At 40.0% G+C, this 19,891-nt stretch overlaps 1 protein-coding gene across 2 annotated transcripts in view; it reads left to right on the forward strand.

Annotated features, from left to right (window-relative positions):
• The window catches only part of LOC145987841 (zwei Ig domain protein zig-8-like), a 1,141,735-nt gene that overhangs the window by 614,529 nt on the left and 507,315 nt on the right, over nt 1-19,891 (forward strand). The window lies entirely within an intron of this gene.

Raw genomic sequence — 19,891 nt, forward strand, 5'->3', positions numbered from 1 at the left:
CACTTCCTCTGCCAGCTTCTATAGCGCCCGCCGTAAGAATTGAGCTATAGTCGAAGTGGTAGAAAACTGACGTGAAGCACAAAAACAGTCCCTGGTTTTGAACGCTTATAACTTTAATACCAAAAGTAATATTCTGCGGAAATGTTCACACACTAGTTGCAAAAACTCATAAAGTTTTGTGTGGTGTTCATTGGAATTACAATCACTCAATGTGTCCGCCACCTGTTACGCGGGAAACATGGAGATGGTAATCCAGCTCCAAGCACACCGTCTCAAGCGTACCATGTGTGATGAAGTTGTGTGTTGGTGGTTCCTGAAGATCATTCAGGGTTGTGGGTAGTGGAGGTACATAGACCTGGTCCTTCACGAAACCCCAACGGAAAAAAGTCACAAACTGTCATGTCCGGTGATTGTGGGGGCCAACTTGCATAGATTTTGATTTTTCGGTCTAGCTCGTTCAGAAAGCTGCGTACAGATTGATGCCAGTGTGGGGACGCTCCATCATGTTGTAGAATGTAGTCACCTCTCTCTGCAGCAAGTTGAGGAATTAACTAGTTAAGAAGCTTTAACCTGTGATTGTTGGCCCCTCAAAGAAGAACGGACCGTACACTCGACGCTCTGACACTGCACAAAAAACACTCACCTTGGGTTAGTCACGTTCCACACCAAGAGTGGCATGCGGATGCTCGCTTCCCCAGATCCTAACATTATGCCTGATCACTTTTCCACTCAAGTGGAAGGTCGCCTCGTCGCTAAAAATGATCTTTGTCAGAAAGGTGTCCTCGTCCTCTGTTAAAGTGTGGATAGTCTCGCAAAACTCACGTTGCTTTACCTTTTCTTGTGGATATAACATTTGAACCAATTGCAGTTGGTACGGGTGAAACCGCAAACGCTTTCTTAAAATCTTGTTTACGGTTGTTTGTGGCGCATGCTAGCTTGACGTGTTGATTTCCTCGGGCTGCGTACAAAGGCTTCTCGCACATGCTCCACAATTTCCTCAGAGACGGACGGTCGGTCAGAATGTTCTTTTCTTTGATCACAAATGCATCCTTTCTCCACAAATGTTTTATGCCACTTCAAAATGGATTTGTGTTGGCGGATCAACATTAAAATTCCGTTTAAATGCACGCTGCACTCTGCCAACACTGCTTGTTTTGGCAAGTTGTAACACGTACCAGCTTCTTTGCTGTGGGGTGAACGTCATTTTCGATGTCACTGCCCTCTAGCTGCCGAAGTCACAACTAGCGATTCTGAAGAGAAAGATATGAAAATATTTTGAGTTAACTGAGCTTTGGATATCAATTTTATCAATATATTCAAGTAACTATTAATTTTATGACATCTTGAAATCAGAGAGTGTTTTTATGCTCACACTGTAATATGTCGGAGCCTCATGTTTGTTTGTGTGTGTATGTGTGCAAGCAATACCTAATTACTCACGGCGCGTGCTGTGTTCCATTTTCCTTTTGGGAACCACTCTCATAATGGATACAACACTACGCAGTAGAAACAACACAGGCTGATGATAGATTGTGTGAAAACGAGAAAGCTTCCCGCTCTCTGTTACCAAAATGCGACATATCTAACGATTCATTGATTGATTTGGTGTTTTTTAAGTCCACTTTATGCACAGTAAGGCTAATTGGGACTGGACCTACAGTTTAAAGTGGGATCCGAACCACTATGTGCCTCCATATCTAACGATTCAGATTTACAACATAGTGAAAGACGATTCGGAAAATGGTACCGGTTGACGTACATCCTTCCTCTCTCCCAAAAACCAGATTTTCTAAAAAATAACGCGGTATACGTGGAAATATTGTAAAAGATTGGGATGCACGAGTATTGGTCGGCAATCACAACTATTTTCGTTATTTTTTTTTCCTTCCATCCTACGTGTCTATATACAACGGACAGCTACGTTCTCTGGCGCTGAGGTTGTCAACTGCTTGTTTGGCGGTTTGTTCAATTCTTGAAGCTATTGCTGGCTAAAACAAAGGGAAACAATATAGTGATGGACAATTAGCTTCGTAATACTTATGCATCCCACTGTACTTCTTAAAACAAGATTGTCGACTATCTTTTTTCATTTACGTTCAAATTCATTACGAACACATCCTTCTGTTTGCTTGTATCAAGAAGTTCTTGGACTAATGAGTTTTTAGGCCCCTGAGTCCAGGAGCTGCTAAAGATCCGGGTGACGAGGGGGGCTGCAGGTGCGCCCTCCTGGGAAGAGGGAAAACCTATGTGTCCCTTTCGATTAGCGCCAAAACTTTATTACGTAAGCGTGGCTATTTGTTTGAGTATATTTTAAAGTCCACTTCATGCACAGAAAGGCTAATCGGGACTGAACCTACAGTTTAAAGTGGGATTCTAAACGCTATGTGACTCCACCGGGTGCATGGCTGTTGGTTTTTTAAAAGTTGTATTTATTGTTTACAAAAATTAATTAAGGTTACTGCTGCATATCATAGTAAGTACATTGGAAAATCGTGTAGCAATTTAAGATAAGATATTACTGTTATTTTGGTGTCAATATTTTTAAGGTGTGAAGTAAACACTTACCTACAATAAAGGTGTTATTTGACAGTAACAAATAAAGTATTTTTAAATTGGAGCTATTATTTTTCATCATTAAATCGTAAATATATACCATGGTCCGGTTTTTATTAGAGGAAGTTGGAAAGTAGGAGGACCTGGGTAGAAAGGTAGTGGGGAGGCAGGGTGGAGAGTAGGCGGCGCCGAAAATCACCTTGCCGGGGTGGAAATTTTATCTTGAACCAACCCTGTCTTACTCCAAAGTTTATATATATCAAGAAAAGTATGGGAAAATGATGTAAAGAGAGCTTTGGAAGTAAGAGCCGAGAGTGGAAATAGTGTCCGATGTATCGGATAGATGGCGCTCCTTCTGGGAAACCTGTACACAGCATGGAAGAAGAGGAAAGATTAAATAAGGAAGCAAGTAAATTACGAATTCAAGCCGAAATTAAAACATTCTAAAACGACGTGTTTTATCCCCTCCCAGTTTCGATTTGTTTACGTCGCTTTTCTACTTACTTTTTCAGCCGCTATTGAGGATGGATGATGAACTGGAATATGAGTAGTGGGACAAACTGGTTTACCCAGGATTTGCACTTGTTATTTGTGGTACTGGGTTTTCTCTACGAAAGTTTCACGTAATCTTCATTCATCCATATCCACCCTAAACAAAGAGGAAAAGAACGTGAAAATATTTGCATTGGCGAAACCATAATTTGCTTTTCGTTCTCGATGACTTTGCAGCATTGTTGTTGAAACTCGGTGGTTTTCAGGCATGAACACAATACCCTTCCCCTCTCGCTCTTGAGGGGGTAACAATGTTAAGCAGCGCATAATCACATTACAACCAAAACCCACAAAATTTCATCATCGTCGCCATCAACGCACCCTTCGATTAAGTTCGCCAAACCAACAACCCCCACCCCTTTCCCCTTCACCTCACTAGAATTCATTATGCATTTCCATGTTGTCTGATTCTCACCGCTTTTGGCTGTAAATTAGGAATCAAACAAGGGGAGCCGCTTCCATTAGTGTCTTGCGGATTCGCCCCGGCATATTTAGAGCGGGTGTATGTCTCGCAGGAACAAAGGTTCCGCACATTAACGAACGGAAACAGTCGAACCCAAGAACAATGCAGAATTTTGTTTATTAAAGAGCCGGTCCCGCTCTTCGGACCAAGGGATGCGAACTCGGTAAGCCAGCTCCGGCCCTGATTTAATACAGTTTAGGGCATTAAAGGGAAGAGTTAATCCTTAATATTATGTTCGAAATGAGGATTATGATCGCTTTCAGACGTTATGGCTATCTTGAGTTGTTAAAGACATAGTACCGTATCTCCTGTTGAAGGTACGCTCGCTCGAAAATGTACAATCATAACATGTACGCAGTCCCGTAGTCAGAATTTTATTTCGGGGGTGGGGGGCTCGTCCCTTACAAGCTGCCGTCATCTAAAGGCGAAAAAGTGAGGGTACAAACCCTGAAGATGAAATTCTCAGGATGTTACAACTCAGCCCCACCACGCCACACCCGACCCCATGGCTAAGTGCCTGCATGTATGTTATTTTGATATTATGTAGTGAAGCATCCCTATATCGGGCACTGCTGGGGATTGCAATTGAAAAGTGTTATATATCAGGATGTCATAAAAACTGTTACATGTGTTTCAATATTTTTCTATATACATATGAAATGACTAACCACTATAATTTTTCGCATCCGCAACAACGAAATACAAATATTAAAAAAATGAATTTAAGGAACTCTTTCCCTGTTTGGTTGAGCAAGGAGCGCAAATATACTGTATTTCCATATTTAATAATATAGTCTATATTCTTCGTTGATATAAGTTTAGTAGTATTACATATCTTACTCAAGTATTGATATAGAATTATGTAACTAGTTTTAAAATAATTAGTCTTTTCACTTGAAAGATCGAAGACCTTGCTGCAAGAATAAGAATAATGAAGCTGAAAATTTACAGCACCGACAAAAACTACTAACATTTGTACATTTTTGCCACATGTTTGTAATATTTCGCTTCATATAATACAGAAATGCTACACAATCATGCGCCTAAAATTGTTATGTTGAATTTGTTTCATTGGGTTTCTCAATAGGAGTAAATTTGCATTTGAACTTCCAATCTTCAGATAACTCGCTACCACATCCGCTCCTCCTTAGTAGTAAATTTTAAGCTGCAAACTTCTTGCTCCGAAGTCTTCAATTGTTTTCTGAAATTCCTTCGGGGTTACATCGTTTACCCAATTTATCGTATATATTACGAGGTAGGGTTTATTAGCACCTACAAGCTCCACGTTGACAACAATGCTTTTACGCTTGTCTGAGAACGTGGATTGATCCCTTCGTATTTGCTCTTAAGTAATCGTAAAAGACCCGCTTTCGATACTAAGCAACGCAAGAGGTAATTCAAAGAATATATTCAATCTCGGCTGCACTTTTACGGTTCACATGTCATAAAAACCTTGCGGCTTAGCGATGGCACAGGGGGCTTTCAACTTGCTGCTTGCTTGCATTGTGCCATGAATGTCAAATGGAGCTATAATCTTTACTCTGTTAGCCTACTGTGCATAAAATGTCCAAAATAACTATCAGCCAGCTAATTTCGATTTTACGAGTCTGCGTTTACATCCATTCATGAAGTGGCAGTGACATGCAATTACTTGTGGGATGTGTTAGGGGTTCACACCTTACGAGTTACGCTAAGAGCTTTTTCATTACCAATGTTTTTTATCGTTGACTTTGCTGTATCGATCTGCATTCAAAGTGCATTAAATCAATGTTAATGCATATGTTCAAAGTGCTTTTTTGTTTCTGTGAAATAATCGTGACTGATCTATTCCATTGATGCATTTTCAGTGCATCTCACTCAACAGCTGTTGATAAAAGTACATTTGATCAATCTTGGGGAAATAACTATTTAAAATGAACAGTTTATTTTTAAGGAATTGTATGCTAATGAAATGTACTTGATTAATTATCAATGTGGATTTGAACGTAACAGATCAACTATAGAACAATATTTTCACATCAGACAGACACTTGAGAAAAAGTGGGAATATAATCAAAATGTTCATTAGGTATTCATTGATTTTAAATACGCCTATGATTCAGTTAAAAGGGGATATTAGTAGAGTTTGAAATACCTAAGAAGCTTGTTAATATGATAAAAGTATGCAATAATGAAACATAAAGTAAAGTTCGTCTGGGTATTAATATGTCTGACACATTTACAATTCATGATGGGTTAAGAAAGGGACATGCATTATATCCATTGCAATTTAATTTTGCTGCCAGGAATGTAAAGGAAACTAATGATGGACTAAAATTAAATGGTCTGATTCAGTTCTTACATATTCAGATGATGTAGATTTACTAGGGGATGGTATAAATACAATTAAGAATAATGCTAAAATAATTTTTTAGCAGCTAAAGAGAATAAATCACCTCTGATTAGCTACAAAGAAGAATAGATTTGGAAGTTAGCAACGATAAATTTTATTATTGATAATAACTCCTTTAAATCAGTTTCCAAACTCAAGCACTTAGGGGTAATACTAACAAATAAAAATTATATTAAAGAGGAAATATAAAACAGACATAATTCAAGAAATGCCCTTTCTCTTCATAAACGTTTATCTTCTCGTACAATATCTAAGAAACTAAAAGTTAAAACATACAAAACAGTAATTTTGCCTGTAGTATTATATGTATATTAAACTTAGTCCCTTACATTAATAGAGGAATATACGTAAATTAAGGGTATTTGAAAATAAAGTCCTTAGAAAAGTATTTGGATCTAAAATGGATAAACATACAGGTGAGTGGAGAAGGTTACATAATGTAGAACATCATAATTTGTATTACTGTCGAGTAGAACAATTAAATCAAGAAGACTTAAGTGGGTAGGCCATGTGACACGAATGGGAGAGGAAAGCAGAGTTTACAGGATTCTTGTTGAGAAACCTGATGGTAAGAAACCTGTAGGAAGGCCAAGGATAACGTTGAGATTCACCTAAAGGAAATAGGTAAGGTTGGAAAATACTGGATTGATCTTGCCCGGGAAAGGGACAGATGAAAGTCTTATGTTGCTGCGGCCAAAACCCTTCTGGTTTAAGAAGGCTAGAGCGCGTTTTAGTTAGTTAACTGTAACTAGAGGTATTTTCCACTGTTACGGTGGGCGCTCTACATGCTGCCAAGGGAAGTGGGGAGCAGGGAATACGCAGCAGACTAACCAGACAACAGCAGTGGCGCCGAGAGTTACGACGTCGAGTGGAGGAAGTTCTGGTTCTACAGACTGCCGCGTTTCTTTTTGCGCTGGATTGGTCACTTCTCCGTTCCACACTTCCCTCGCCAGCATGTAGGGCGCCCGACGCAAGACTGGAAAATAGCTATAGCTACTTTTAAAAATAAGGAGTTCTAACTTTAACAGAATTCCTTTCTTCCAATGGAAGTAACAGTTACTACAGTTTCTTTCCGACACTTATACTTAACTTGCAAACTTGTAGCGTGGGGATAGAGCTATATTCGGCAAATCTGTTTCCAACTATGCGTCTCTTCCGGGTACTGATGAGAAATAATTTTGAGGAATCAGATCGTGGAATTGCTTTTGCGTGCTAAATAAAGAACATCCACGCTTGATTGAAATCCGTCATTCCTATTTGTACACGAAGACTAGTGTTTTAAGTGAATTGCTGCATCATTTTGAAAGTGGTAGTGGAGAGAGAAAACAGTCATTGTCGAGGGAGTGCTTGTTTTGAGATTGGAATGGAATAAAGAGAAACAGGTGCAAGTAGAATCGATGGCACTACATGCAAAGTATAATTTTGGAATAAAAATGATTCAACCCACGTGTCGGTGTGGTTAGTACATCGCGCTGCGATTCAAGGAGGTCCGGGTTCGAATCCCGGCCTAGAAATGGGCATTTTTGTGAATGTCCCTTCGTCAATTTCATCATACCATCCCTCATCCCCATCTTCACGATTAGCCAAAAGTGTCATAAATGCGAAATAAAATCAACCATATCAATCAATCAATCATTAAATGTAACTTTCCGAACATTAATTTTGCTTCATTCTGTAGGTATTTTGATGTGCTAGAAGTGGATTATTAGCAGTTGATGCACTTGTGTGTGATACTTTAGAGAGCATATTTGTTTCAATCGACATGTTTTGGGTTCTGTGTATGAAGAGAATGGGTCTTTGTATTTCCGTGAGAGGGAATGGGATTGCGTGGAGGGAGGGAAAGCGACTGCAGTTACCAGCCTTCGAGCAGCGTGTGCTGCTTCAATCAACCACTCGATTTCCCCCCTCTCTGTCGTTGTGCGCGGCCTTGCTCCAGAGATAACCGGGACAGAGTATTGTCATGCCGTACATAAGGTTCAAACCTGGGTCTCAGCTCGTTACGTTCATCATTACTCTACGGAAGATAGCGATTATCATTTGTTTTCGGCGTGTAAAGGGTACAATGCTGCTCAAAATGACCTACGAACACAAGTGTGTTTCAAGATAAATGAGCAAGTCTATAATGGAATGTGTATCCTGTACGTTGAACAAGCACGGATAACAGCTTCGAATTATTTTCGACACGAGACAGACCACTGCCATTTAACATGGCGACGATAATACGCTACGGACCGACATGTTCACAACGAATGCAATGCGTAATTCCTTCTTTTCGTGCATAGAATATTGCAATTCGTGCTTAGTCAACGTACATGATTCACTTTCTACAGAATGGAGTTGGTCATTTATCTCATGACATAGTACTCCTAGACCGTTTGTGCAGCAACGCACTGAATCCAATTATAAGCTACTCCAATTACAGTGTTTGCCTGTTTTGCAGCTTTAAATTGTTTTCAAACACGAGACAGAGCATTGTCTCTTAACAGTTATGCATTGCAATAGTAAATGTGGTTTAGAGTGCTGCACTCTAGGCGCGGTTGGCCCTATAGCTCATGGGATAAGTGAACCCCCAGTAATATACGGAAATCACCTCGAGAATGAACAATAAACAATATATTTACCTTTTCACAATATCTCACTACAATGTTTACATAATAAGTCATATATTTGTGTCCGTAACACGGCGAACTCTCTTGCTGAGAAGGAGAAACCGCGAGTCGACCGCCCTGGAGCAGACCCTCAGTTGAACCCAGCAGAAGCTCGAGTTGAGAATAGGGCAAAATACAACATGGAAGAGGATACTGCCGAGCCTTCGTATCAGGCATATGGACATGCGCAGTTCGTTCTCTCGCAGAAGCCGCGGCACAAGGCACCGTTCTCGCTGCTTCCTCCCTTCCAGTGTTGCCCTGTGCAGTTGAAGTTTGAAGCGCACACAGTACATATTCAATCTTCTCTTTGTATGATTTTTGAGCCGAACTTTTTAGAATAAATGCAAGATTGTTGCAGAGATGGATGAGTAGAAATGAATAAAAGCTGGAATTAGATGCGATGAATTAAAATAAAAGAGATACAATACCAGAATAGTTCGTGCATGCATTCAGAGGTTTTTGGTTTGGCGAAGGCCGCCGTGCAAAGTGCTTAAATTTAACATGGGCTTTTTTGCATTTTGTTGAATATAACGTTTTAGGACAAAAATTTGCCGGAAAACACGCAGTAGATGTGAACTTACTTTATGAAACTTTGAGTACATGAAACATTTATGCAATTTCAGTTCGATAAATGTGCACAAATTCCATTATCTTTTTTCAATTTCCCATAAGGAAATACGTAAATAAGCACAGAATGGTTATAGGATTTGTGGGTAGCACCAACGAAAATGGCCATTATGATGCATACTAACGTAATGCTCAATCCTTTTACGACTAAGCTAGGGAGGGCTTTTCTTTCAAAAGTCACTTGCACAGCCCAAAATGATTGTTTAAAAATGTCATGTATTATCGAAGGCAAAAGAAACGGCCGCTTCAGCCGAATTTCATTCATCATAGTTCGCCACTTGGCCACTAGATGTCTCGTTCGAAAATTCCCTCAGGCTGACGGTGAGAGCTAGTTCGCGCGGGTGTTTAAATCCTCTGCACAGCTGGGTTCCGTCCCCTCGTCAGAAGGTCCCGTAGCTGTCACAGCTTGATTTATTGCCTCTTTCCCAGGCAAGAAACCAAGAAAGCAGGAAGGCCATGAGTTTGTGTATGTTTGAGTATAGAGAAGCAGAGCATATTTACCGTGAATTGAAACCAGTAACACAGTAACTTTATCTCGACCCCTACCGCGAAGGACGTATTTAGGGGGGTCCAGGTGTCCCAACCCCCCCCGAAAGACTTACCAAGTACAAAAAAATTAAATAATGAAAATAATGAGACCATAAAACTTCAATTAAGTAATGAAAATAAGGTTGTTGTTTAAGCGCAAATTGTTTATTTCCGCAAAAATATTGGAAAGCAATACGACTTTGAATGACAGTACCAAAGAAGATTTATGCAAGAATTATTACTACTTATAATAACATGCAAAATATTACCAGGAATTTTACATTCGTCAACTGGATGTAACATCATTTTTTCGTACTCAATAAATACTATATTCTTTATCTATTTGACATTAATTTCCTTGCCAGGGCAGTTTCTATTTTTTAAAAATTTTGCTACTACACGTAAGCTAGATAATGAATACGTGATGTTATACTGTATCACTGTTGTTATACCGCCTTCTTACCTATTCATGTAATAAAAATATATTAATTAATTTAATATAATTATACTTATTTTAATTTAACATTATTAATATTATTATTTTGAGACATTACGTTAGGACGCCCCTCCGAAATATATATCTAGATACGTGCCTCGTGTTCGATTTGAGTAATATGTAGAAAAGGCGGGGAGGGTGGTAGCGCTTCCTCTTTTTACATTTCGATAGTTTTACCTCACATGTAGTACTTTGTGAGTCAATGGTGCAGATAGGAAATACGTGTACACACACACACACACACACACACACACACACATAAATGATGATTCGCAAAGGAACTTCGTTAAATTCCCATGCTGGTTCCGCTCACAAATCACATCCTCTCCAAATTACAATAGCCTACTATTGTTGTTGCTTACATATATGTGTGTATGTGTGTGGTTCCTAGAACTTCACTACTTCCAATCATAAACTTGATGTGACTCTTACAAAACATTTGTTTTTGGAGTGGAAGGATCATGAAAAGGTCTACTGTTTCTTTGCAAATCTTCAATTAATGTAAAATTTAGTATAAAAACATAATTTTTGCTGACTTTCTAACTTGAGATTTAAAGACAAATTATTACTTCGAATTCTTCATTAACAATAACAAAAGTGATATAAAATATTGGATAAAATTCTTGCCTTCGCTGAGAACCAAATTAGAGATGTACAGGTTAGGAAAGTGGAGGGAGAATTTCCTGGCGTCTTCCCCTTCAATGTGAACGGTGCCTCCTACGCCAATCACAATAAGGGATCAGCACTTATGTATATTTTCTCCCGCAGGCACGTGACCGGGGGGGTGAGTCTGAAGACAGTTCCGAAATCCTACAAATATGTAATTAAAATAGGGTATAGCGGTGATTAATTTTACTTACATTAAACATCTTGTACAATAACTTGTAATATACTGAGAAATTCATCTTCAGGGGTTCTATTCCCCACTTCCCCCCCCCCCCTTAGATGGCAGCTGCTGATAAGGAATGAGCCTTCCGCCCCGAAATAAAATTCTGGCTATGGGCCTGCTGTTCTGCATCGTGACTGTATGGTCCGATGCATCATGCTTTGAGCTCCGTCTACGGGACGCCTGCAGGTTCGAGTCCCTTAGGGGAAACGTATCAACTTTTCTCCTGAGATTTTGGCCTGTGTATGAGACCGGTGGCCACCCACCATCGTGAGGAGATTGGGAAGCTATGAATGAGTCACGGAAACCTACAACAAAGATTAGGGGTTCGTCGTGCTGACCGCTCATAACTGCTTGGACTGGAAGTGAGGCCAGCAGTCGGTAGGTGGGCTCTGGCCCTCAGGGATTCTATCACCAAGGGTTTACTTACGTATATTGGCGTAGCCATGTGTGGGTCCACAGAGGCTCGGCCTCTCCTCGAAATTCTGTCACTTTATTTTGACCAATTCACTGGGATTTTTTTAAGAGTACTTTGTAACACGTATAGTGATGATCTTGAAGATCATACTATAATTAGTTGGACTGAAATTTCACTTGGGAAGCAATCAATTAACATTGGGAAAAATCACAATAGGAGAGAGAAACTAATGTGATGCAAGAACTGGTAATATGTTTCCACAGAGGATTCCCATCACTACTGAGAGTTTGTCCCCACCCTTGGCCGATTAGCCGACCCCGTGGCGGAGTATTTATCTCATTTCGCTACGACGCCAGTGGTCCCGTGTTCGAATCCGGTCTGGGCATACGTGTCCTTCGTGAGCGTCTCTTCATCGATTACATCATATCATCATTAGCCAAGAGTGGCAGAAAGGCGAAGTAAAATAAACAAAATCAATCAATCTTGGCCGATTAAAGCTGCTGTGAACTCCAACGATGAGAACTGTGCAAAGGGACTTAATTCAGATCATAACAAAGAAAACTACTTCATCAAAGTGTAAGTTCAATATTAAACTATTGTTTCTTGACATCTTTGTTACTACTGTACATTTTGTTACATTGTTTTGTCCGTCTTTCTCCTTTTCAGTTTTCCCATATGTTATTACTAGAGCCCGGAAGTTTGGCAAAATGCCTCTTTTTATCTACTGCATATATTGATAAACAATTTCCGGATATACGTTTTTTATGTTGTTTCGAATGTTTTAGAAGCCTTTTCATTTTGCCTATTTTGCCTATTTGGGACCCCACTGCTTATTTTTAGTTATAATGCCTTTTTTTGCCTTTTTCAATGAAATTTGACAATTTTTTTTTTAAAAAAAATGTGTATATAAATTATTTTTCTCCCAAAAAACGTTGTTGGCATTTATTTTTCTTCCGGTTATTATGTGAATAATTTTCGCCTTATTTAAGTAATATTGAACTCACGCATGTTTCAACATTGCTGAAGGAGTAAAGTGTGACAAAAAAGTTGGTGGAAAGAAGATCCAGATTTCAATAGATGAAAGTACTGACGCTATGAGACGCTACATAGCCAACGTCATGATAGGAACTATGGAACCAACATGCGGAGAATCCTCATAATTTCTTCTCGCGTCAGAACAACTAGAGAGAGCCAATGGTTCGTCAATAGCTCAGATATTCTCAAATTCCCTACTTCTGCTCTGGCCAGATGGTGTGCATCATGATGACGTGTTACTTTTTATCAGTGATGCAGCTCCCTATATAAAGAAGACTGCCATAGCATTGAAAATTCTCTTCCCGAACATGCTTCATATCACATGTGTAGCCCACGCAATGCACAGAATCGCCGAAGAAGTTAGTGTGTTGCACCCAGAAGTGGACAGGTAGATTTCGAACACAAAGAAGATATTTCTGAAATCTCCCTCTCGAACCCGAAAATTTCAGGAACTTGCGCCAGAGCTTAGTTTACCTCCGCAACCAGTCTGGGGAACCTGGATATCAGCAGCTATATATTATGCTAACAACCTGAAAAACTCAGTGAGTTGATCGATGCTCTTCCAGAAAATGGAGCGGCTTCATTTCGTGAAGTGAAAAAAACTCCTGTGCTATTCAGAACTGAACAATGAACTGTCGTTTATTTTTGCACATCATGGTGCAATGCCAGAGACAATTACAAAGCTAGAAAAAAGAGGTTAGACTCTTATAGCATCCATGAAAATCTTCAAGGAATCTATGCAGCAGATGATGGAAGTGCCAGGAGAAAAGGGGTCAGCTGTTGCGGAAAAGTGCAAACGGGTAGTGAGTGCAAATGAGGACTTGAAACAATTGAAAACAATTTGTGATATTCTAAAAGGCGAAAATGCTGTTACCGAAACGAGTCCAGCTACATTAGCTTGTTTGATGTATGCTCCAATAACGTCTGTCGAAGTAGAAAGATCATTTTCTATTATGAAAAACATTCTCTCTGACAGACGACTATCAATGAATGTTGAGAACTTAAAAAGCACCTTGTAGTTATGTGCAATCAAGACGGAGAAAATTGAAATGCTCTTCCCAATGTAGATTTTAACATTTTGCCAGAAATTATAGATAAAAGTAAGTAACTTCCAAATGTGCCTTTTTTAGGTTTATTTTGCCTTTTTTTATTTTTAGTGCCTATTTTCCACATTATAAATGCCTATTTGCCTGCCTATTTTAACGAAAATAAATGCCTGAACTTCCGGGCTCTAGTTATTACGCATGTCCACGTTTCCCCTTTTTAAATTCCAGGTAGTTTCGCTCCTGCCCATCTCTAATTATTATAGGGACTCTATTCGTTAATAGTTGAAATAATAATTGTTACTAATTCTTGCCTTATTATTATCATTATTATTATATATCGATTTTGTATAAAAAACACCCCCTTCCAAAAAAATACTTTCTTTCAACTGATATTCTCTACCTCCTTCTTTACTCTCAATTGATAATTCCAACCTCAACAAGAAAATTCAACATAATTATAGTAGCCACTGTAATCAACCAAATTTATTCAATCAAAACTTCAGTGATGAAGATTCTGTCTCTGGAGCCGGCCACTCGTGTCGCTCCATGCAAGAGTCAGCCAGCAAGCAGTGAAATGCGAATTGCTTTGCCAGTGGAGAAATTTTAGCCTCCGAAACCAGAATGAAAAGAAACAGGTGGGTGTCCTTTTCCTGGAAACCTCATGCGGGAGTCACGCGGAGAGGAGGGGGTGGTGAAGGGAGGAAGGTTCTCTTCCTAGTCCTCTGATATGTCGCTAGATGTCTCTGTATCGCATCGGGCCAGGAAACTACTTTCATGCCAACCTCCAGGCCACTCTTAAAGGTTGAAATACCTAGGGTTTGTGAAAGTGAAAGAATGGCGCGAAGAAGTGACTCATTGTCGCTCGGTGTCAAACTGTCAGTGTCTCAAGTTTGTTAGTTTTTGAAGTGCTTCGATACTTGTTAGAAAGTATTAAATGATGCTTTGAATGAAGCGAGGGATGGAATACGTTACATCCATTGATTCAGTGTAGGTTTTGCTGTCTGCGCAGGTAAGACATGGCTGCTAAAGATGCACGTAATTAACGTAAACAAACTTTCTCGTCCATTGATAGAGAGTGAGCGTGTGCTGGTCGACCAGCTCCAAATTTGAACAAAGCTGTCGCGTATCAATGGAAGGGTCTCAGGTTCGATTTCTAGTTGCCATTTCCCTTTAATAAATGTAGGACCGGTCCTGATTAGTCGGCATGGACGTCCGGAAGAGAAAAAGGAGGGCCGGCCCCCCCAGTGGAAACTGAATGTGAACCAAAATTTATATATTACACGCATATAATTTCATTACAATCACAGTTATTTATGGTACTTCTTATTAAAGTGTTGCACTAACTTCAGGCTGAAGGAGTGTTTTTTGCCCTTCCTAGAAAAAAAAAATGTTTTCCTTGCCCTACCTGAGGAGGTCCATGATTTTCTTATAAAACTTCATTTTTTTCATAAAGGCACAATTTATTGTAGTTGAATTTATTATCACCCCTACTATGAAACATATTCCCAGATGAAAAAAAAAATGGACAAACAATTTAAGCCCCCTTACATCTTTTTTTCTTGTTTGGCGAAGGAAGTCTATTTGCGGAAACTGAATATGTGTCGCATGGCTTCAGTGAACCCCCAGGAAAGTAATTCACGAGCCGCGCTTGCTGAACTCATCCCCATCTTCCAAAAGCGATAGTGAATAACACATCAACGTGAAAATGTAATATCAGTTAATCTCATGAAATGTCATATTTGAAGTTTCAATAGTTCCCTGGATATCGCAACATTATTGTTTACGGTAATTTTTCGGCCATATGCAGACAGAAGTGTCAATTGCAATAATTTGGTTATGTTAATTCAGCATCTGCTAAGTATCCAACTTCAGAAAATTTAGACATTTATGTTTGTTAGTTTCCAAGATATGCACACGTCACTTCGGAACCATTGTTGTCTCTCATGGCTGAACAGATGAACAAGACTGTCGCATGTGGATACTTAGTCTATCTTTTGCATCTCAATACCCTAAAACAGTGTTTGTTTATCACCTCGAAATTCGACATATATATATATATATAAGTGGTCGTTTTCTGAGTAATTGGAATTTCTCGTTGTCCGAAATGGAACATGTCTATGAAAATCAGGACTTACCAAATTAATTTAATGATATTGGCCAGAGGAATCTAAGAGATTCCATTAGATCCATTCGTTCTCAACTAATTTCAACCAAATTGCATATTTGTCACCAATCCTAGACATAATCGAACCAATGCCTCTTTCATTATTCTATAATATTCTTCCTCTTCTATATATATATAAAAAATTGATGTATGTGTGTGTTTGTTTGTTTGTTCCGGCATAACTCTCGAACGCCTGGAGCAATTTCAACCAAACTTGTTACACGTATCACTTACAATGTAGAAATAAATATTGTGAGGGTAAGACACCCCTGGCACGCATAGGGATGGGGTGGGAAGGGGTGACATGTAAAAATAATCGAAAACGACCGATATTAAATTCCGCAAAAATCAACCGTGACTATATGCATCCCGCACAACGATAGTGTTTCTCGGGTTGTTTAACATTCAGGCTGATATGAGTTTGTGTTGCGAGGACCGATATTAGTGTGGAATCCATAGTTTTCGGGGTCGCCAAGATGAATAGTGACACTCCCAATGCCGTTCAACTTCACGTTCATCACATATCGGCATAGGGGGTGAGAGGGGGTGAAAAACGACCGATATTAGTGTCGAATCTACAGTTTTCGGAGTCGCTAAGCTAATTGGTGACATTCAGGATGAAATAAAATTACTTACGGTTTACACTACTCATTATTTTCTTGACTAATAGAACATTGGGATAAATAAATACCCTGGCAACACCGGGTAATCAGTTAGTATATTTATAAATATGAAATTAATTAAGGTATGAAATTTTTTTAAAAAATAAAGATATTTGCTAGTAAGTTTTTGGGATCGGGTCATCGACATTTAAACAACGAATTTACCGGAACGCGGGCTCACGAGACTCAAAGGCCTCCCCGGTGGCGTAGTGATAACGTGGTCACCTTGTAATCAAGAGGTCCCTGGTATAATATCCGGTGAACACATTGCACAGTGGTTTGGATCCCACTTTAAAAGGTCCAGTCCCGATTACTCTATCTGTGCATGAAGTGGACCTAGAACCCAACTCCAACCAACCAATCAACCAACGAGACTCAAGGTGGAGAACCACTGCCCTAAAATGATCAGAAGAAACACACCACATAGTTTATTTGGGTTTAATGCGGAAACTTGTCACCCTCTCCTCCTGCTCCCGACACCACAGATTATAGCGTCGTTTCATCTTTCTAATTCAACAATTGTGACCAATTACTTTCACATGTAAGTAATTACGAGTTAGTTACTATCAAATACTCACCTCCCCCCAAAGCCAACTAAGACTTCTGAAACACGATCGACCCTTTCTGCAAGGTTCGGGTCGATACGTAGTTGCTACCATTTCCACGGTCGACCAATACATTTGTAGAATCTCCCCCCGCTGCACAAACAAACTAACGACCAATTGGTGTAATTCGAACAAGAACATTATTGGATTACTTGCGGCGTAATCGAGTTACAATATAGACAGGGATTGTGTACGCAGGGGATGCTACATCAGGTCGCAAGTAGATTTTTTTCTGGGAAGGAAACTCTACCTCCTCCTGATTGCAAAGCACATTGCAACGGTTCGTCGGTTTGTTAACATTTGCCAAACGAGGTGTCATTATTAACATCGATTTTGATTCTAGTTAATTAGGTATACCAACGCAATGTTTTGTAATAATTTGTGTAGACTATTATTCGCTCCTGGATCCCAGTTCAAAATCAGAAACATACAAGAAAATCAATTTGTTGTTGTTGTTTTCCTCCACTTTGCCACAATCTATCCCAGGTATTTCTGGAGCGAGCGAAAGGAAACAAGTACAGCTTACCGCACACGAGAAAATCCCCAAATGAGGGGAGAGGGCGTGCAGAGGGACAGGGGAAGACCGGTCTATTTGCAGATTTTAGGGGTAGAAGGAAGTCTTCGCTGCGGTCTTTGTTGTTGTGGAAGTGCTTGTGCGTGGGTGTGTAATTGTGATTTCTTTGGGATTTCTCGTGGTTTTCGTGGTATTGTAAGAGTTATGGTAGTTGTACATTATTTAGCCGTGTTGTGTCGGAAACGTCCGAATAAAAGAAATGATCAACAGTGTTGATATGAAACAATCATCCCGAGAATTTTCATGCCAAACCTAGACCGACATTGTTGACATTTGTAGCTTTGCACATTGTAAGTGTAAATAAACGTTCTCCGCTTTCGCAATTATTTTTATCTTTTTTTTTCTTTGCCATTTACTTCGAACGCCAGTACTGTAACAGCTAATTCCGTCGTTGAAAATATCTTAAACATTGTAGTTAGTACAATCGGCAGGCTCTTCATTTTAAAAAATATTAAAAAGTTGGTGTACTCTGTCAAGAAATCAACACCAGATTGACGATGATCATACCTTCGCCGCTAATGTGGATACCCCCTGACCGTGCGCGGACAGTGATTTGAGCGTAGATGTGAATCAAGCCTTAAAGCTTACAGCGAGACCACAGCGCTTGTTTCTGACCCAGGGTGCACTCCAACAACCCTAATAGTGGAGTTTCCTGGCGCCATGTTACTTGACTTCCTCCAGGGATCTTTTCCTGAGCGGTGGGCTGTATCTGTGTAAGTAGTAACTCAAGAGGTCCTGGCCAATGAACTCACGAGTGGGGAAGTGAATGCAACTACCAGCTATTTGCAGAAGAAGCACAGCTTCGCTCCGCCAACTCGCAGTCTCCCCTTCTCTGCCAATATGCCCGGCATTGCTCCGCAGATTCCCGGGACAGAGTGTAATCACTTCTATAACGATGAGTGACGATTAGATGAAATTTATGGATGGAGAGTCACAAAGAACACCTGTGCCAAAGTCGAGACTCGGACCGAGAACTTCGGTAGTGGGATCGAAAGTCGACCGCTTAATGCGCTTGTCCCCTCCCTCTCTATCCCCCTCCCTCACTTCTCTCTCTCTCTCTCTTTCATAAAGAAAAACCCTTAAGCAGTACTTTCCCCTGTCATTCTCTTACAGCAGTGGGACTTAATTATCGACATGTTCAATCAGGACAGTCAAACACAAACATCCATGTCCTACCTGGAATTCGAACCCGGGACCTCTAGCGCCCTGTGCTAATCACTCCGCCACAGAGATGGGACAATCTCAGCCACTGAGCCGGCTTTCTGAATCAATAAACTCTTGACAATTTATCCATACTCGCATACGTTATGCGTACAGTCACTGACACTTCTGGGTTGTAACGAACCCTTTGAAAGTAAATGGGTTTATTACAACCCAGAAGTGTCCGTGACCGTACAAGAACTTACACTCTGTCCAGGGAATTTCTGAAGCGAGCAAACGAAAGCATGTCTGCGCAAGCACTGACTCCAGAGGGCTCGACCGATGCACACGTGCGAGGGAACGGGATTACGTGGAAGGGGGAAAGCTACTACAGATAAAGTCCCAATCCTCATTTGAACGCCAATTTGCTTCAAAGAAAGTTCGGAGAGATCAGTTTTCCTCTGACATCCATATGTCATGTCCACGTGCAGCCCAGTAAATCCTCCCCTCAAACCTTTCCCACCAATAGCGTCCGTTTTAGGAACTGACAGTATGTGTCAAGTCCACGTGTATAAGTGAGATGTTGCCAATTCAGTTTCTTTAGAGATTTCATACCGTGAGGTATCCGTTATCTTTGCTATGTTATGTTATTGTGTTGTTATATTTTTTTACAATGTGGAGACCTTAGGACCGGTTGGGTTCCTCTCGAGCTATGTCAAAGATATCGAACTGCGTTCGAATCAGGACTTCAACTATACCAGTTTTTGTAGTAGCATGTACTATTGGCTTCGCCCACTCGCTTTCTCCCCTTCTCTACCATTATGCGTGGCCTTGCTCCAGAGATTCCCGGGATAGAGTATAATATTGATAAAAGGCCATCATGCTATAAACTCCGATCACGTGAAACAGTTCACTTCATGGTTTTTTTACTTCCAAGATGATGTAATTATGATATTGGTATTATTATCACGAAACTTGATAAAAAAACATTTCTCGCTCATATGAATACAATTTTTGCAAAATAATCTTCTGAAACTAAGTGATTGGTCCCAGGAATTTTGGAAACCGTGTTGACAAACACTTCGCACATAATTAGCCGGAC

The sequence above is a fragment of the Lepisma saccharinum genome, chromosome 5, assembly GCF_977018435.1.
Source record: "Lepisma saccharinum chromosome 5, izLepSacc3.1, whole genome shotgun sequence".
NCBI classification, from domain to species: Eukaryota; Metazoa; Arthropoda; class Insecta; order Zygentoma; family Lepismatidae; genus Lepisma; species Lepisma saccharinum.